Raw genomic sequence first — 15124 nt, 5'->3', positions numbered from 1 at the left:
TCCGCGGCACGCCTCACGTATGAGTGGCCCACGACCCACACCTCCTTTTTCACAGCCGGTGATGTCTGACCGCTGTCCCGGTGTTGGGTCGACAGCAAAGTCCGCCCCGCCTCGTAGGCTTGCGCAACTGAAAACCAAACAAAAACAAGAGGCGTGAGTACATCATTACAGCTTTACAACATGTGTAACCGCACATACCTCTTATAACAATTGGAGGACCAACGCCCCACTCGTTTCACTTGCTCAACATTAAGACCCCTGGCTGTAGCTTCTGTAGCAGCCCCTATCCGAAAGGAATGGGTCCCAAACTCGCCCGGGTTCAAGCCCGCCGCAGCAATTGACATCGCAAGCACCCGCTGAAACTGAAACTCGTCAGTGGGGTGGCGTCCGCGTGTCTCAACAAGGTCCCCCCCCATACTGCCACCCTTCGTGCTAGGTAATCTTCTAAACACTTTACCGGGCATATGGAGGACCCGGGAATCCTGCATATGATTATGCAGTCACCCATCCCATCTTGATCGGTCTTGGACTTGACAAAGGAGACCGTCATTGCCTCTCTTCTGATCTGAACGTGTTCTTGGCACAAACCCCCCGCCACATCCTGTTTGTTCCTTGCCACCAGTTCGCTTACTCGCATCGCCCCGTGAAATGCTAGCGTAAAAGCGGCTCGGAACAACACCGCCTCAAACGGAGATGAACATGTGGCAGGGAGTGTAGCCAACAACTGGGCCAACCTATCCAAACCTATCGGGCGCCTCTCATCTACTCTGCTACCCTCAAGGCGTTGCCACCCACGCAGCGCTTTCTGTACAACGAAAGACGCTGTCGGGTCCTGGATACTATGAGCCCTGGCAACAAAGGAAATAGCAGCACGATGCCTCTGAGCCGTAGCCACAGATTTCCCAGCCCTACGTAAGGACATCAGGAAATTCACCACCCATTCCTCATGGCCCCAAAGCTTCTCTCTATCAGTCCCCAAGAAGGCTAAATAGGACCTAAACGCCCCTTCATATGCCTTCCTCGTCCGTGGTGCTAGACTCTCTCCCACGAGGTGACGAAGTTCGGGGCACCGAGAGACCAGAGAGCTTCGGGGAAGGGTGCCGGCTCTGGGTCCGCTGAGGGAAGGAAGCCCGAGAAAGCCTGCATATGAAAGCGAGACAGTGCATCAGCCGCCTGATTCTGTACCCCTGGGACATGTTTTGCTCTGAACAGCACATTCAGTTGCATGCACAACAAAACAATCTCTTTGAGTAGTCTTAAAATCAGCTTACATCGTGCTGCCTGACTATTGATGCACTCAACCACTGTCATATTGTCGGACCAAAATATCACAGAGTGATCCTTGAACCCGTCTGGCCAGGTTCTCAAGGCCACCAAAATGGGAAAAAGTTCCAAGAAAGCAATATTACTTGTCAGACCATTGTCGTGCCACCATGTCGGCCACCTTTGTGCTGACCATTTTGTGCCGAAGATGGCACCAAAACCTATGCTACCTGCAGAATCCGTCCATAGCCCCAGCTCTTCAGAGGATACGGCTGGTTTGTTCCATATGACTCGACCATTAAAGTCCGCCAGAAATGCTAACCAAATACGCACGTCCTGGCGGACCTCAGCCGATAGTCTCGTGCGGTGGTGGCCCTCCTTTAGGCCGACCATAGCTTGTGCAATTGAACGAGAAAAGGGGCGGGCCATTGGTATAACTCTAAGGGCAAAATTCAACTGTCCCACCAACTGCTGTAACTGATGCAGCGTAATTTTTGACCCATGTAGACACTCTTGCAGGGTTGCCCTGAACTTTAACACTTTGTCAGCTGGCAAACAAAAACAACCTTCTCTGGAGTCTAACTCGATCCCCAGAAACTCGAGGCAAGTCGCAGGACCCACCGTCTTACCTGGTGCCAATGGCACACCAAACTGTTTCATTAATACACAAAATTCGGCCAAGGCCCGGCCACATTCCAGATCCCCGGCTGCCCCAAGGAACAGAAAATCATCCAGGTAATGCATTACATGTTGGAAACCCGTCTTCTTTGTGAAGACCCATTGCAGAAAACTACTGAATTTCTCGAAATAGGCACAAGATATAGAGCACCCCATCGGCATACACTTATCCATGTAAAAACAACCCTGAAAATTAAATCCTAGGAGACGCTGATCGTCCGGGTGTACCGGGAGCAACCGGAACGCTGACTCGATATCTGACTTCGCCATCAGCGCCCCGGGCCCCAGGCGATTCAAAATGGCTACGGCCTCATCGAAGGATGCGTACCGCACCGAACACACTTCTGGGTCTATTGCATCGTTTACAGAAAGACCACGTGGAGCTGACAAATTATGAATCAATCGAAACTCACCCGGGTCCTTCTTGGGGACCACCCCTAAAGGAGAACAAACAAAATTCTGTACCGGGGGTGCAATAAACGGGCCGGCGACACGACCTCGGATAACCTCTTTCCGGATCTTCTCCTGTACTACAGTCGTATGCTGCAGGACGGAAAGTTGATTTTTGCATATCCCGACACCCTGAAAGTCCCCCACCGGAATGCGGAAACCATATGAAAAACCGTTTCGCAGCAATCCAGCAGAAGTACGATCTGGGTATTCACTGAGCCAGGGAATCATCCCCAAGGTATCAATCGGGGTTGGTAAAGGCGCCCCTCGGACTATATTAGACCTGTTTGGCGCCTCCCCTACCCCCATTCTCACCCGTTCTGGCTCTGCACGAGGACTCAGGATGGGAGGAACCGCAACCACTACATTCGTGCTTGAATTTACACGATCCCTGTGGCCTAGTACATTTACCTTTGTTGAAATTGAAGCAGAAACCCTTTTTCCCTGCATTACTGGCAGATCTCGAGTAATCGTCGGTACTCGTACCTGACCGAAAGGGCGTCCCCGCATATTGGCGGGAGGACTCACCAACATTGCTCCCCACCAACGGCATTTTCAACATTCCTGACTCTTTCATTTTTATCCCATGTCAAAGAATCATAACAGTCCCAGGTTAAACTTTTGTTATGCTCCTTCGCCTTCCTAAAGAGATTATCATAACAGAACCAGTGGTTACCCTGGTGAGACGTCGAGTACCCCATAATTCGTGACTGATAGATTGGTAACTCAGAAAGCAATTCAGGCCTACGTTCCCCTAAGATCGACGTAAAAAATCCCCCAAGCATTGCCCCAATTGCCAATATTCTCATTTACTTTAAAGGCGGCCATTTTTGCGCGCCAAACACTCGGATGCATCAGATCCTTCTGACCTTTAACATGCTCCACCTCATAATGGTCGACAAGCAAGGAGAAAATGTTCACATATTCCCCTGCCCAAATCTTTTCCTTTATTGCCAAAGGAACATGTTGCCCCAACTTTTCTCTACGAGAGGGTGCTGACTCGTCCCTCGCGATCGGCAATGGCCGCTTACCTGCACCGGACGTTGCTTCTGTGGTCGCAACCGGGGCCTGCGGCTTGTCTATCACTGCCGCCGGCGCGGGCACCTTGGCTGCATCTCGCTTCTCGCGCAACTGTTTCATCAGCGCTTGTGCCTCGGCAGCCGTGGCGCCCTCGCTACTGTCGCCCAACCACGCTGCTAGCTGTGCCGCCAGCTCGGGGGGCATATCCTCAGTGGATGTCGGGGTGACCACGACGGGAATCGGATTCCCCTCCACCGGTACCGGGGTTGGCGCCTCGAGCGGGGTACAGGGAACAGGGACGTCTCCCCCGGCTGGTCCCCTTCTAGGCCTCTTGGCTCTCCCTCCAGGGGTTGCTCCAGCCGATGGACGCCCCGATCCCCCCTCCCCATCTCGCTTCGCCACCTGCTTTCTCAGTTCGGACATCTCCTTCATGAGGACCCGAACCATCTGATCCGTCGTCATTCTCTTCGCGCCTTTTCTGGGCATCTTTTCCGACCAAGTATCTAGAAGACAAAAGAAAGATTAAAACGCTCAAAATTGGCTCTTCGTTCCGTCTCGAGCTCACGTGCAGCGAGGAGGTGCAGCTTCAGAGCACAGGAACAAGAGGATGTCTTCCGGTCTTGCGTCCCTTTTTATCCGTCTTCAGGGCGGGCGTAAACCCGCCCCTGCCTGCCCCGAGGGCGTGGCCAGCTGCGTCAGTGTCTAGGCCAGCCCACTCCAGGGCGGGAAAGAGCGCGCCCCGGCTACGCCGCTTCGGGCATACCAGCTGAGACGCGCCTCCCGCCCAAAATGGCTTCCCGGGGGGATCGAGGTACTCTGCCATAAGTTCGGGGGGACCGAGTGGTCGCCCCTTTCCATAATTGAATCAAGTCCAAATTTGGGATACAGTAGTCCATGCCCATCTTTAGATCTCATATTTAGAATTTTGGAATGTTGGGTGCTCCATTAAAAACAATGTAGTGGTTCGGGACTGGTATAAACTTCTGCTCCAAAACTCTGATGTATGTCTTTCTGTTTATCCTTTTCTAATTTAGAATATTCTACCCTAAGTGGTTGGAATGTTCTAATAGCTACCTGCCCTTCTACTTCAGGCTATACCACTTGTTAAGGGCCCTTAACAACTGGTATAGCCCTCAGCAGCGGGCTGTAGGTCTATATTAATAACATCTCAGAAAAATGTGAAATTGGTAGGGATGATAATTTTATTGTTGTATTTGGTAGGTGATTTATTGAGTCACTGGGATAAATTGGAAAGGTCTTCCGTGGAAGGTTTGTAAGCACGTGTTGAAGGCAGACATTAGAGGGATTGACCTTTTTAGGTACATACACCTGTCACTTTCATTTTATTTTAAAAAGTTCAAACACCTTTGGAGTACAAAACGTAGCCCTATCAGAAAGTCCTTAGTTTTGCTGCATTTGTTTTAACAAGTGCTCTTTAATATTACCCAAAGTGTCTGGAATGTGGCAGCAGAGGTTTTCCGCTGATCATTCTCAGAGAGTAATTGCATCCCTTGCATGAGGCTGGGTCAAGTATTTTTAGACACATGTCTCCTTGTGGAAAATCTGGCAAACAATTTCTCCCTGGGTGGGCCTTTGACCTGTGATTAGAAGTAAAATGGATGGCCATCTGCCCCTGAGGAGGCTGTACCAATGGGATAGGAAGGGTGGTCCTGCACCTGCATATGTTGACTTTTGCTTTTGTGTCCTCAATCTATGTAATTATAATAATAATAAAAGGACCAATCATTTACATCCAAACCATATAAACAATAAAGTAATTAAATACTTTAATATAGTCAGTAAAGAGAATGTATGTGAGTTAAAGACATTTGTTAATTAAATAATTAGTTTAATTATTTATTCAATAAGCTTTAGGGCCTGATTATGACTTTAGGGGTGCAGGATCGGGGAAGGCATGCACCCGCCCCACTCCCACACCGCCAAAGTCAGCCGCCCACCAGCTTAGGAGCTATCTCCTGGTTAGGCGGGCAGTCCTTTGGCGTTCCCACAGCAGTGCCTTTAAAAAAAGAAACGCAATAGGAATGCCAAATCAAGTCCCTGCACCTCATTCACTACTAAGTCCATGCAGTGAAGGTACTGGGCGTGCATGTAGACAAGGAGGCAATCCATGTGCCCCCTGTATGCATCCCCATGGCATGAGACATGAGGGGTCCTGTAGGGCCCAATTAGTTTCCTCACTGCCAGCAGGTTCATGGTGTTAACTCCACAATGAGACCACTGGCAGTGAGGCACTCGTAATATGATTGGCGGGCTTAAAACTTAACTTACAGCTTAAAACTTTTTTGTTTCAGTAACCGGAATCTCTGTTTGTTCATCTGAGGGCACTCTTGTTTAGTCATAGCGCCTGGACGCCTGAGGGCAGCTGCAGCGCTTTACAAATTTTATTTTCATTTCATTTAATTTCATTCAGCAGATTATGGATTCACACCGCTGTGCCACCGCCAGCGATTTCTGATCTCTGGTGGTTTCAGTGGAACAATTGCGGTCCGACTTCCCAAATCATAACAGGGTTGTCGTACCACCTGTGCGGCAGTGGCTGGACCACCACCACCATGAGTCTGGCAGTCCTCGGACCACCAGACTCGTACTAAGACCATTTGTCTTTTAAGCATCATCATTAGAAATGAATATAATCCAATAATTGGACTTACCTGAAGGGACGCTACACCATTCCGGGGGCTGCTCTCGTCTCTCCTCCTTCCTGCCCTGGTCCGACGCGGTGACAAGCACTGTTGCGCGGAGGGCGAGGAAAGTCAGAGGCAGCCACTTCTGGTGCACGGGTGGGGGGGGCAGTCAGTGGTCTAGTGATCAGGAGATCAAGTCGCTGGTAGGGTTAAAAGGCGGATGTCCACTCGGCCGCGCAGCGGACGAGCACAGCGGGCGCACCGGCGGCACGCCGAAGGCGCACCAAAGGCAAGCCCGTCTGCGCCCGTCCGCGGCCGTGCGGGGACCGGGGCCACCCACAACCCCTGGACAAAATGTGATAAGAACACAGTGGAGTTTGGGTCAACTCATGGAACTTCGTGCTAAAACCCCTAACTTATGCAACCATAGCATGAAGGTGGAGGAGGATGTATGCTGCAAAAACTGCCAATATACATTCTGTGTGGCAGATGAAGGAAAGTTGAAGCAAATTAGGCTGGCATGTGGGTTACTAAATGCGCAAACACAAGCTAGATATTTATGACCTTCTTACTGATAAAAAATTGGACCTCCTGTTCCTCACGGAAACATGGCTGGATGCTCATTTAGAGTCAGACATAATTGAGGCACTCCCTGAAGGGTATACGATGGTCAGGCGGGACCAGTCCTCAGGTAGAGGGGGGGGGCGAATAGCAATTGTTTCCAAACAGCCGCTGTGCTGTCAATTGGAACAGCTAACAGTAGCGGATAGCGAGACGGGTGCCTTTACTATTAGGGTGAATGCCTGCGCTATGATAAAAGGGTTTCTAATTAATAGACCTCCAGGCCCCTACACCCGTTTCACTGATAGCCTGTTGGAGGGAATTACGGAAGCAGCTTTACGGAGGGATAAATTCCTTGTGTTGGGGGATCTTAACATACATTTGGAGAACTTGATAGAGGGGTGGTAGGCTTCTGTCAGGAATTGCAGTCACTCCAACTGGATTTGAAAGTAAAGGTTCCGACCCATCAGCGGAGTCATCTACTGGACCCTGTATTTGCCAACTGGAGGGAAGTGGAAGTAAATCCCCCTATCCCCGTCCCCTGGTCGGATCACTTTTTTGTGCCCTTTGTGGTGCGAATTCCTGAGTTCAGGAACAGCCTCTCTCTAATTATCCCAGCTGTAAATGGGCCAAATTCTCCCAGGCCAAGTTTAATGCAGCTCTGACTAAAGGAGGGAGGCCAGGCGGGATGGATGTTAAATTCACACATAGCAATCTGGATAGACTCATAACTGAAGCCTTGGACAGCACAGCCCCACTATGCTTGAACAACCCACGGGGGCGGTCACAGAAATTGGCTCCGTGGTATAATGAGGATTTGCATCGAGCAAAGGCAGAATGCAAACATCTTGAGAGGCAGTGGAGGGTTGCCTTTTTGAACCAAGCCAAGCAGGAGTACAAAGCTAAGCCGAGGGCCTACCATGGACTTATTAGAAGGGCTAAGGCAGCCTACTATGCAGGAAGAATGGCGATGCAGAAAATTCCACGAAGGAACTGTTTAAAATGTTCAGGGAAATTTCCTTATTCTAAATCACCTGCTATGCCCATGGAAAGCTCAGTAGATTCATGCAATCGGATTGCTGAATTTCGGATCTGTGTTTGTGGAGGCTGAGCGGGTGGTCAGGGGATTGTACACACTAGAGAATTTTACTACCCCTCCCCCTGAGGCACTACGACAGATCTGCAGCTCGATAAAGTCGGGCTCCCCTAGGGATCCTACCTCGCCGAAGCTGCTTATAGAAATCCTTGCGATTCTGGAGCCCTATATTAGACATCTGTTGGATGTATCTTTAAGGACGCATACGGTGCCTGAAGGGTGGAAGCAGGCGGTAGTTCTCCCTCTTCAGAAAAAGCCTAATATTAGATATGAGAAGATGGAGAACTCCGCCTGATCTCGCTTCTACCCTATCTGGCCAAAGTGGCAGAGAAAGTCATGAATTCCCAACTGATGACGTATGTGGACGAAGCCAACCTGCTCCACTCGACACAGTTTGCGTTTAGATCCCACCATTCTACGGAGTCAGCTCTGCTAATGGCTGTTGAGACCATCAGACAGGGGGTGGATGAGGGTCAGACTATGGCCCTTATCCTCCTAGACCTGAGTGCAGCCTTCGACACTGTAGCACACTTCACCTTGCTACAGTGTCTGAATAAGGGTGGGATCTCAGGGGCTGCGCTGAAATGGATTCAGTCTTTCCTGTCTAACCGGGGATACCCACTCTTGTCACCGCACAACTGGATTATGGTAACCTCCTGTATCTGGGTGCCACGGTGAGGAGCCTTGATCGCCTACAGGTGTTACAAAATGCCGCAGCCCGGCTGGTCCTGAGGCTCCCTAGAAGATCTGCCTCGAAGGCCGCGCTGCAGGCACTACATTGGCTCCCTGTTAGAAGTAGAATTGAGTTCAAGGCTCGGTGTATGTGTCACCGTATTATTGGGGGCAAAGCACCGAGGCCGCTACAGAGCCTTATTACACAGTACAGGCCGGCCCGATCCCTTAGATCCTCTGGTTCTGGCCTTTTAGCAATCCCCAAAATTGAAAAGGCCCGTAGGGGGTTGGGGGGGCAGGTCTTTCCGGCTCCCGCAGCAAAGAGCTGGAATAAACTCCTGCTGGAGCACCGCCTGGAGCCATCAGAGACAAGGTTCAGGGGAAAGCTCAAGAACCATCTGTTTGTGAAGTAGCTAAGTTGCAGTGAGCAGAGTTGAGGGCATGCTGTTTCCACTTATTACAGCACGGGGACACACCGGTGTGTGTAACCAGGTGCTTTATAAGCTTCCCTGTTATTATTATTATTATTATTATTATTATTATTATTATTATTATTATTAATCAATATTTTAATCTAAGAATTTTTTTTTAAAGGATGACAGTTAAAATTGAAATAATACAGCATGCGTGTTCAATAAAGAATTTACCCTAATCTAAGTTTTTTTAATGGAATAGAATCAGTTGCCAGTTCAGAAACCCCAATAAAGAGTTCTGAAAAGAATAAATGCATAAGCATGAAACCTTTGCAAATCAAAAAAAAGAAAATGTAAAGCTGGAAAGGATTCTCTGCTATAAATCAACATAAAGAGAGATATGATCCCTTGAAATCCAGATCTCCAGTAAGATCATTCTCTATGAACATGGACTTATTTTAACATAATGAATTATAAATTGCAACAAGTATCACATTCTGCATTCACCACATGCCATAATATTTCAACAAACTCCTCTGTGTGGATTAACTCCCCTGATTCTCATGTCTTCAAAATAATACTTCATGCACATTTTGCAGTTCAGACCATTCTTGCCATGAATCATACTTCCTGTTCTCTCCTCTCCTCATTGGAAACCTCACTCTGAGTTGTCTAATACATAATAAATGTCTGTTCACTAACTAAAAGTAGACTACTGGACAGTAACAGCATCCACAATGAAGAGATAACTCTGTGCAAAACAATAGCTCGATGTGAAAAACAGGCCTTTCAATGCAGATAATATAACATCAATAGTTAGGCTAGGTTAATTCAACATATAATGTTACTTCACTTATATGCTTATTGCTTCTGAGTATGACTACACACTACAAAATTGGTGTTAATTATTTGTGCGTCATTCAATATAGAATTTTGCACTTTTTTTAATGTGTTTTCGTTTTCAAAATGAAGACATTTGCGGCAAAGATTCACAAATTAAGCAGAAACCAGACTTCAATGGCACCATAGAGATGATCGTCAAAAACTGGTGGATGTTCATGATTTGGCCAAGACCACAAAACAGACCACAGATGCGATACAATTGGAGCGAGCAGCGGTCAGAGCAGACATGCACACAGCTAATAACAGGCTAACCGCAGCTGAACAAAGAATAAGCGACATCGAAGTTGGGGACCTAAAACTAAACAAAGAACTGAAAACCTTAACTAAAATCACAGCAACACTCCAGAAACAGACTGTGGAATTGGAAGACCGCAACAGGCAGGGGAACATAAGAATCCTAGGAGTCCCCGGAGAGAGCAGAAGATAATGCAAGTTCATGCTTGGCCTTCCTGGAAGATATGGTCCCAAAAATTACAAACCCAAAATTTGACCATCAGTTCGATCTTGACAGAGCTTCCAGAGTCCCCACCTTCAGGTCCAAAACAAGGAGTGCGGCTCATCCAATAATCTGCAAACCCCTGGGAACACAACATACGGAGGCAATCTTCAATTTTGCATGAAGAAAAACACCAGATCACATGGAATGGGCTGAAGATTATCTTTACGCAGGAACACTCCAAGCTCACGGTGGATACTAGAAAGGGCTGCCTATCCTTACGGGATACGTTGAGGAAGAATAACATTCAGTTCTTGTTTGTTGGCCCCGCTAATTTCAGTATAAATGACAGAGGATGCTTCCAACTCTTCGACAACCCAAAAGAGCTCGACACATACCTAGACGGCCCGTCAGCCCAAGAAATGGAGAATTCCCAAGCAGGTACCAGCAAAATGAGAGCCTCACAGGAGCTGGGGGGTAGGGGAATGGAGCAAAACCTGCACAAGGACTCATAAAGAACTACTGTAAACAACCTGATCTACCTCATTAGCTAGCTCAGTTTCAACAATCACTCTATATGGAAGCAAAGCCTGCACAAAGACCCGCAAAAGACTCATAAAGAAATACTGTAACAACACGTTCTACCTCTTTAGCTACCTCAGCTTCAACAAACACGTTCTAGCGACCTCAAAGATGTCTCAAGATGTACAAGTACCACACAATAATCATGTTGCCTCACCGAAGGCCTAACATAACCGGGCACAACCGGACCATCACCTCGGCCTCGACAGTTGTAAACCGATAGCTGTTGGAGGCTCCCGGCCCTCGAGTGATTGAAGAGGAGAGCACTTCCTGTGCGAGGGGTACAAAGACTCACCCCTGCCTTAAACCTGACACACCCCTGCACAAATGCCTACACCCATGTCCTACTACATCAACATCAGCTACCTCTGTGGAGACCTCGACAAACTACCTCACTGTGACTTCTACAACAGACACTGTACCTGTAGGAGGGCAGGCGGCACAGTCCACGTACTTGATGTCATGCCCTGAAACCAAAACAATCATCATATCCTTTTTACTATAAATACACAAGGGCATTGAATAATGGCGGGGGACACTAACACAGACTTTACATGGCAAAGAAGCTATAATGTAGACTCTCTTGGGATCATGGAAACACAGATCTAGTACCCAAATACTCCCAGTGAGATGGGATAGTGACCCTGTCGTCGTGCGCTCAGCATTTAATGTTTCTGTGTTGGGGGGAGGGAGGGGAATGGGATAAGGGGTCACTTAACTCTTTGCTTTCTTTTTTTCCCTGTCTTCCTTTCTATTTTCACCTCTTTACTCTCATGTTCCTCGACAAGAAGGATCGGCCAGACACTCGTACCCGCTAGAAAAGAGATATCTAACTCAGTGTATAACACAAGGCAGACACCCGCCCTATGACATGTGACCGGGTCGTGTGGGTGGGGAGGAGGTACAACAACAGTCGAGAGCCGGGAGCGTAGACTAGGCTTAACAGACACACCCTAGATAATGTCCCACACCAACAACCTCATGACCTCAGACCTAAAGATCGTATTGCTCCATGTCAAATGGCTCAACCACCCTATTAAACGCAAGAATATCCTAGACTACCTTGCTAAAACTAAAGGAGACGTGGTCCTGCTACAAGAAACCAAACTATCCCTGGGAGATGTCAGACTAGTGAAAAGTAACTGGACCTCACAGGTGGCGGGCTCACCGGCAGAGAGGAAGAAGGGTGGCGTAATCACACTAGTATCTAAAAGTTCCAACCTATTTCTAGAATCACAGTGCCATGATGAAGCAGGTAGACTCTTGATAATACACCTGAGAAGGGGGAGGAGCTTATACACATAGCTAACATATACGGCCCAAACATAGCCGATCCCACCTTCTGGGAACGGGTGTTACGCAAGCTCGATAGCCTCCCACAGAACAACCTCACAGTGGTGGCGGGGGACTTTAATATGCCTCTGGACCATATATTGGATAGGCAGTCACCATCAGCCCACAAAGGAACACACTACACTAAAGAATATATGCTCCAAATTCAACCTCAAGGATCCTTTGTGGCTCTAGCACCCGGACACTAGGGACTTCACATTCTACTCTAACCCACACAACTCGTACAGCAGGATAGATTACATATTAATCACAGGCCCTCACACACATCTAATAGAATATTCTGACACAGTGCCTAGGTAAGTGTCAGATCACTCTTGTAAAGCCTAAAGCTGAGTGGATGCCATAACAAAGACATTCCCGGAGGTGGTGGTTTGAACACCGACGTCCTAGCTACCCCCAAGAAGAAAAAAAAATTGAGGAGGCCATAAGGGAATACCTTAGACACAATGATTCACCTGGGATTAGCACCACTACCCTATGGGACGCATTTAAGGCTACCATCAGGGGCACAATAATCGAAATTAAAGGCAAAATAAAACAATTTACAGCTAAACCAGCTCGAGACGGACATCAAAAGCCTAGAAACGGCCCACGCCAGGGCCACTCATGACACCAAACTCCTAATGGACCTAACTACAAAAAAAGTACGAATACAATAAGATCCTGAGTGAGAGAGCTGGACTGTTGTTTAACAAATACAAAGCCATTAACCTCTGCAAAGCAAATAAGGCAGGGAAACTACTAGCCTCCTACCTGATACAAAAGCGTAACCAATTTACCATCTCATCCAGCACAGACCCATACGACAAAACCCACACAAGATACAAAGATATCCTCAAGACGTTTCAAGAGTTTTACCAGGAACTCTATAAAAATGAACAGATCTTGTACCTGGAGGCGTGCAAAGAATATCTTAACAGACTGGGCCTCCCACAGTTAACCAGCGCAGAAGCACAGAGATTAGGGCACGAAATTAGCAACGCAGAGATTGAAATGGCAGTCAAGTCCATGAAGGATAACAAAGCCCGTGGCCCAAATGGGTACACAGCCACCTTTTACAAATCTTTTCTAGAACAGCTAAAACCTACCATGAAGAGGGTATTCAACCACTGTGCGGAGAATGGGTTGGTATCACAATCCATGTCCGAAGCCAACATCATAGTCATCCTAAAGGAGGGTAAGGATCAGTTGTTACCCAAGAACTATAGGCCCATATCCCTAATTAATGTGGACTGCAAAATATATGCAAAAATACTAGCAACCAGACTAAATCCCGTCCTACCCAATCAATAAGCAACTTCCAAGTAGGTTTCCTGAGAACCCGAATGTCTAATGACAATACCAGACTCCTCTGCCACATACTAGAACACACAGCAAAGAAAGCAGAGGCAGCAGTGGCTATCCGCTTAATGCTGGGAAGGCCTTCATTAGAGTTTCATGGACCTTCCTGGAGCAGTGCATGAAATCCTTCAACTTAGGGTAAGGTTATATATGAAAGGTGATGGCGGTGTATGGGGACCCGAGAGCACGCATTGTCATTAATGGGGCACTCACCGAACCACTTACACTACAACGCGGCACTAGACAGGGCTGCCCTCTGTCCCCCCTCACTCTTTCTGCTGGCATTAGAACCCCTGATCAGCGACATCAAGGCAAACGCGAGAATAAAAGGGGTCAATATTAAGGGCATAGAAATAAAATTGGCTGCATACACGGATGACTTTCTAATTGCAACGGAGCAACCAAAGACATTAATTGAGCCCTGATAGACACCATAGAGATATACTCAGGTCACTCCGGATATAAGTTCAACAGGGACAAATCACAATGCAAACCCCTGAACATCCACTGCATTATAGACACACTAAGGGCTTCAGGCCTGGCCTGGCAAACAGGATTTATCAAATATCTGGGTATACACTTTGGAAACTACCTCATGAGTACACTAGGCCACAATGAGAAACTCCTGCTAGAAAAAATAAAGAAACTCTTGGAGGCCTGGTCCCCAAAATGTATAACTTGGTGTGCCAGAATCGAAATGATCAAAATGATTATCACCCCAATGATCAACTACCTGATCAGCATGCTTCCCCTCCTGCTCACAGATGACTTCCACTGTAAAGTAGATAACCTGATTATTAAATTCCTATGGCTTGGGAAGAAGGCACGTATAAGTATCAAAAAATTAAGACTGGAGAAAAAACTGGGAAGGGTAAATCTAGCAGACTTTAGAATCTTCGAAACAGCATTTCTGGCAAAACAAGGGGGGCCTACTGGATATCACCCCTTCACGGTTACACACCGGTTTAGCTACAAGTCGAGAGAGCCATGCTGAACACTTTAAACCCAATGGTGCTGTTAACAGCTAACAAGCATCTTCACTTCTCCAGCTCCATTTTTAAAAATACAAAAATTACTCATTTAAGAATAGACAAGAAAATGGAGAACAGCATAAAGGACTCGAAGCTGGAGTCGCTCTGGACCAATAGCAAGATCGGGTACAAGGGAAAATTCCTAGCCCTCGACACATGGATAGAGAAAGGTATCTCCCACCCAGCCCAACTAGAGGAATGGGGATACGCTACCACGTTTGCCATACTGAAATCTATACATAACCTAACAGACATCGAGTTCTACAACTTCCTGAAAATCAAAACCGCCCTATCCAAAGCCAAACCATCACCTGCCCAACCGTCAATCCCTCAGTATTTGGCAAAGATCAACAGAATAGGTCACCAGGTATCACACCTCTATAAACTGCTATGCCCAAACTCAACCAAACTTAATGTTAAGACAACTAACTATTGGGTAAAACAAGGCAATATCTCATTTAATGAGCAAGAACTGGCCACACTGTGGTCCTCTGCCTCACATAATAAAATAACCCCGGTACTATCACAAACAACATTCTGGCTTCTCCACAAGGCCTTCTGGACCCCTGCTCGCTTATTCTCACTAGGCCTCAGGGAAGATGAGATATGCTGGAACTGTAGGAAGGAAAAGGGGGACCTAGCACATCTCATCTATTATTGCCCATCACTCAAATCTTTCT

This window comes from Lissotriton vulgaris, chromosome 2_1, assembly GCF_964263255.1.
Source record: "Lissotriton vulgaris chromosome 2_1, aLisVul1.2, whole genome shotgun sequence".
NCBI lineage: Eukaryota > Metazoa > Chordata > Amphibia > Caudata > Salamandridae > Lissotriton > Lissotriton vulgaris.
Note: the sequence above shows the minus strand (reverse complement) of the source record.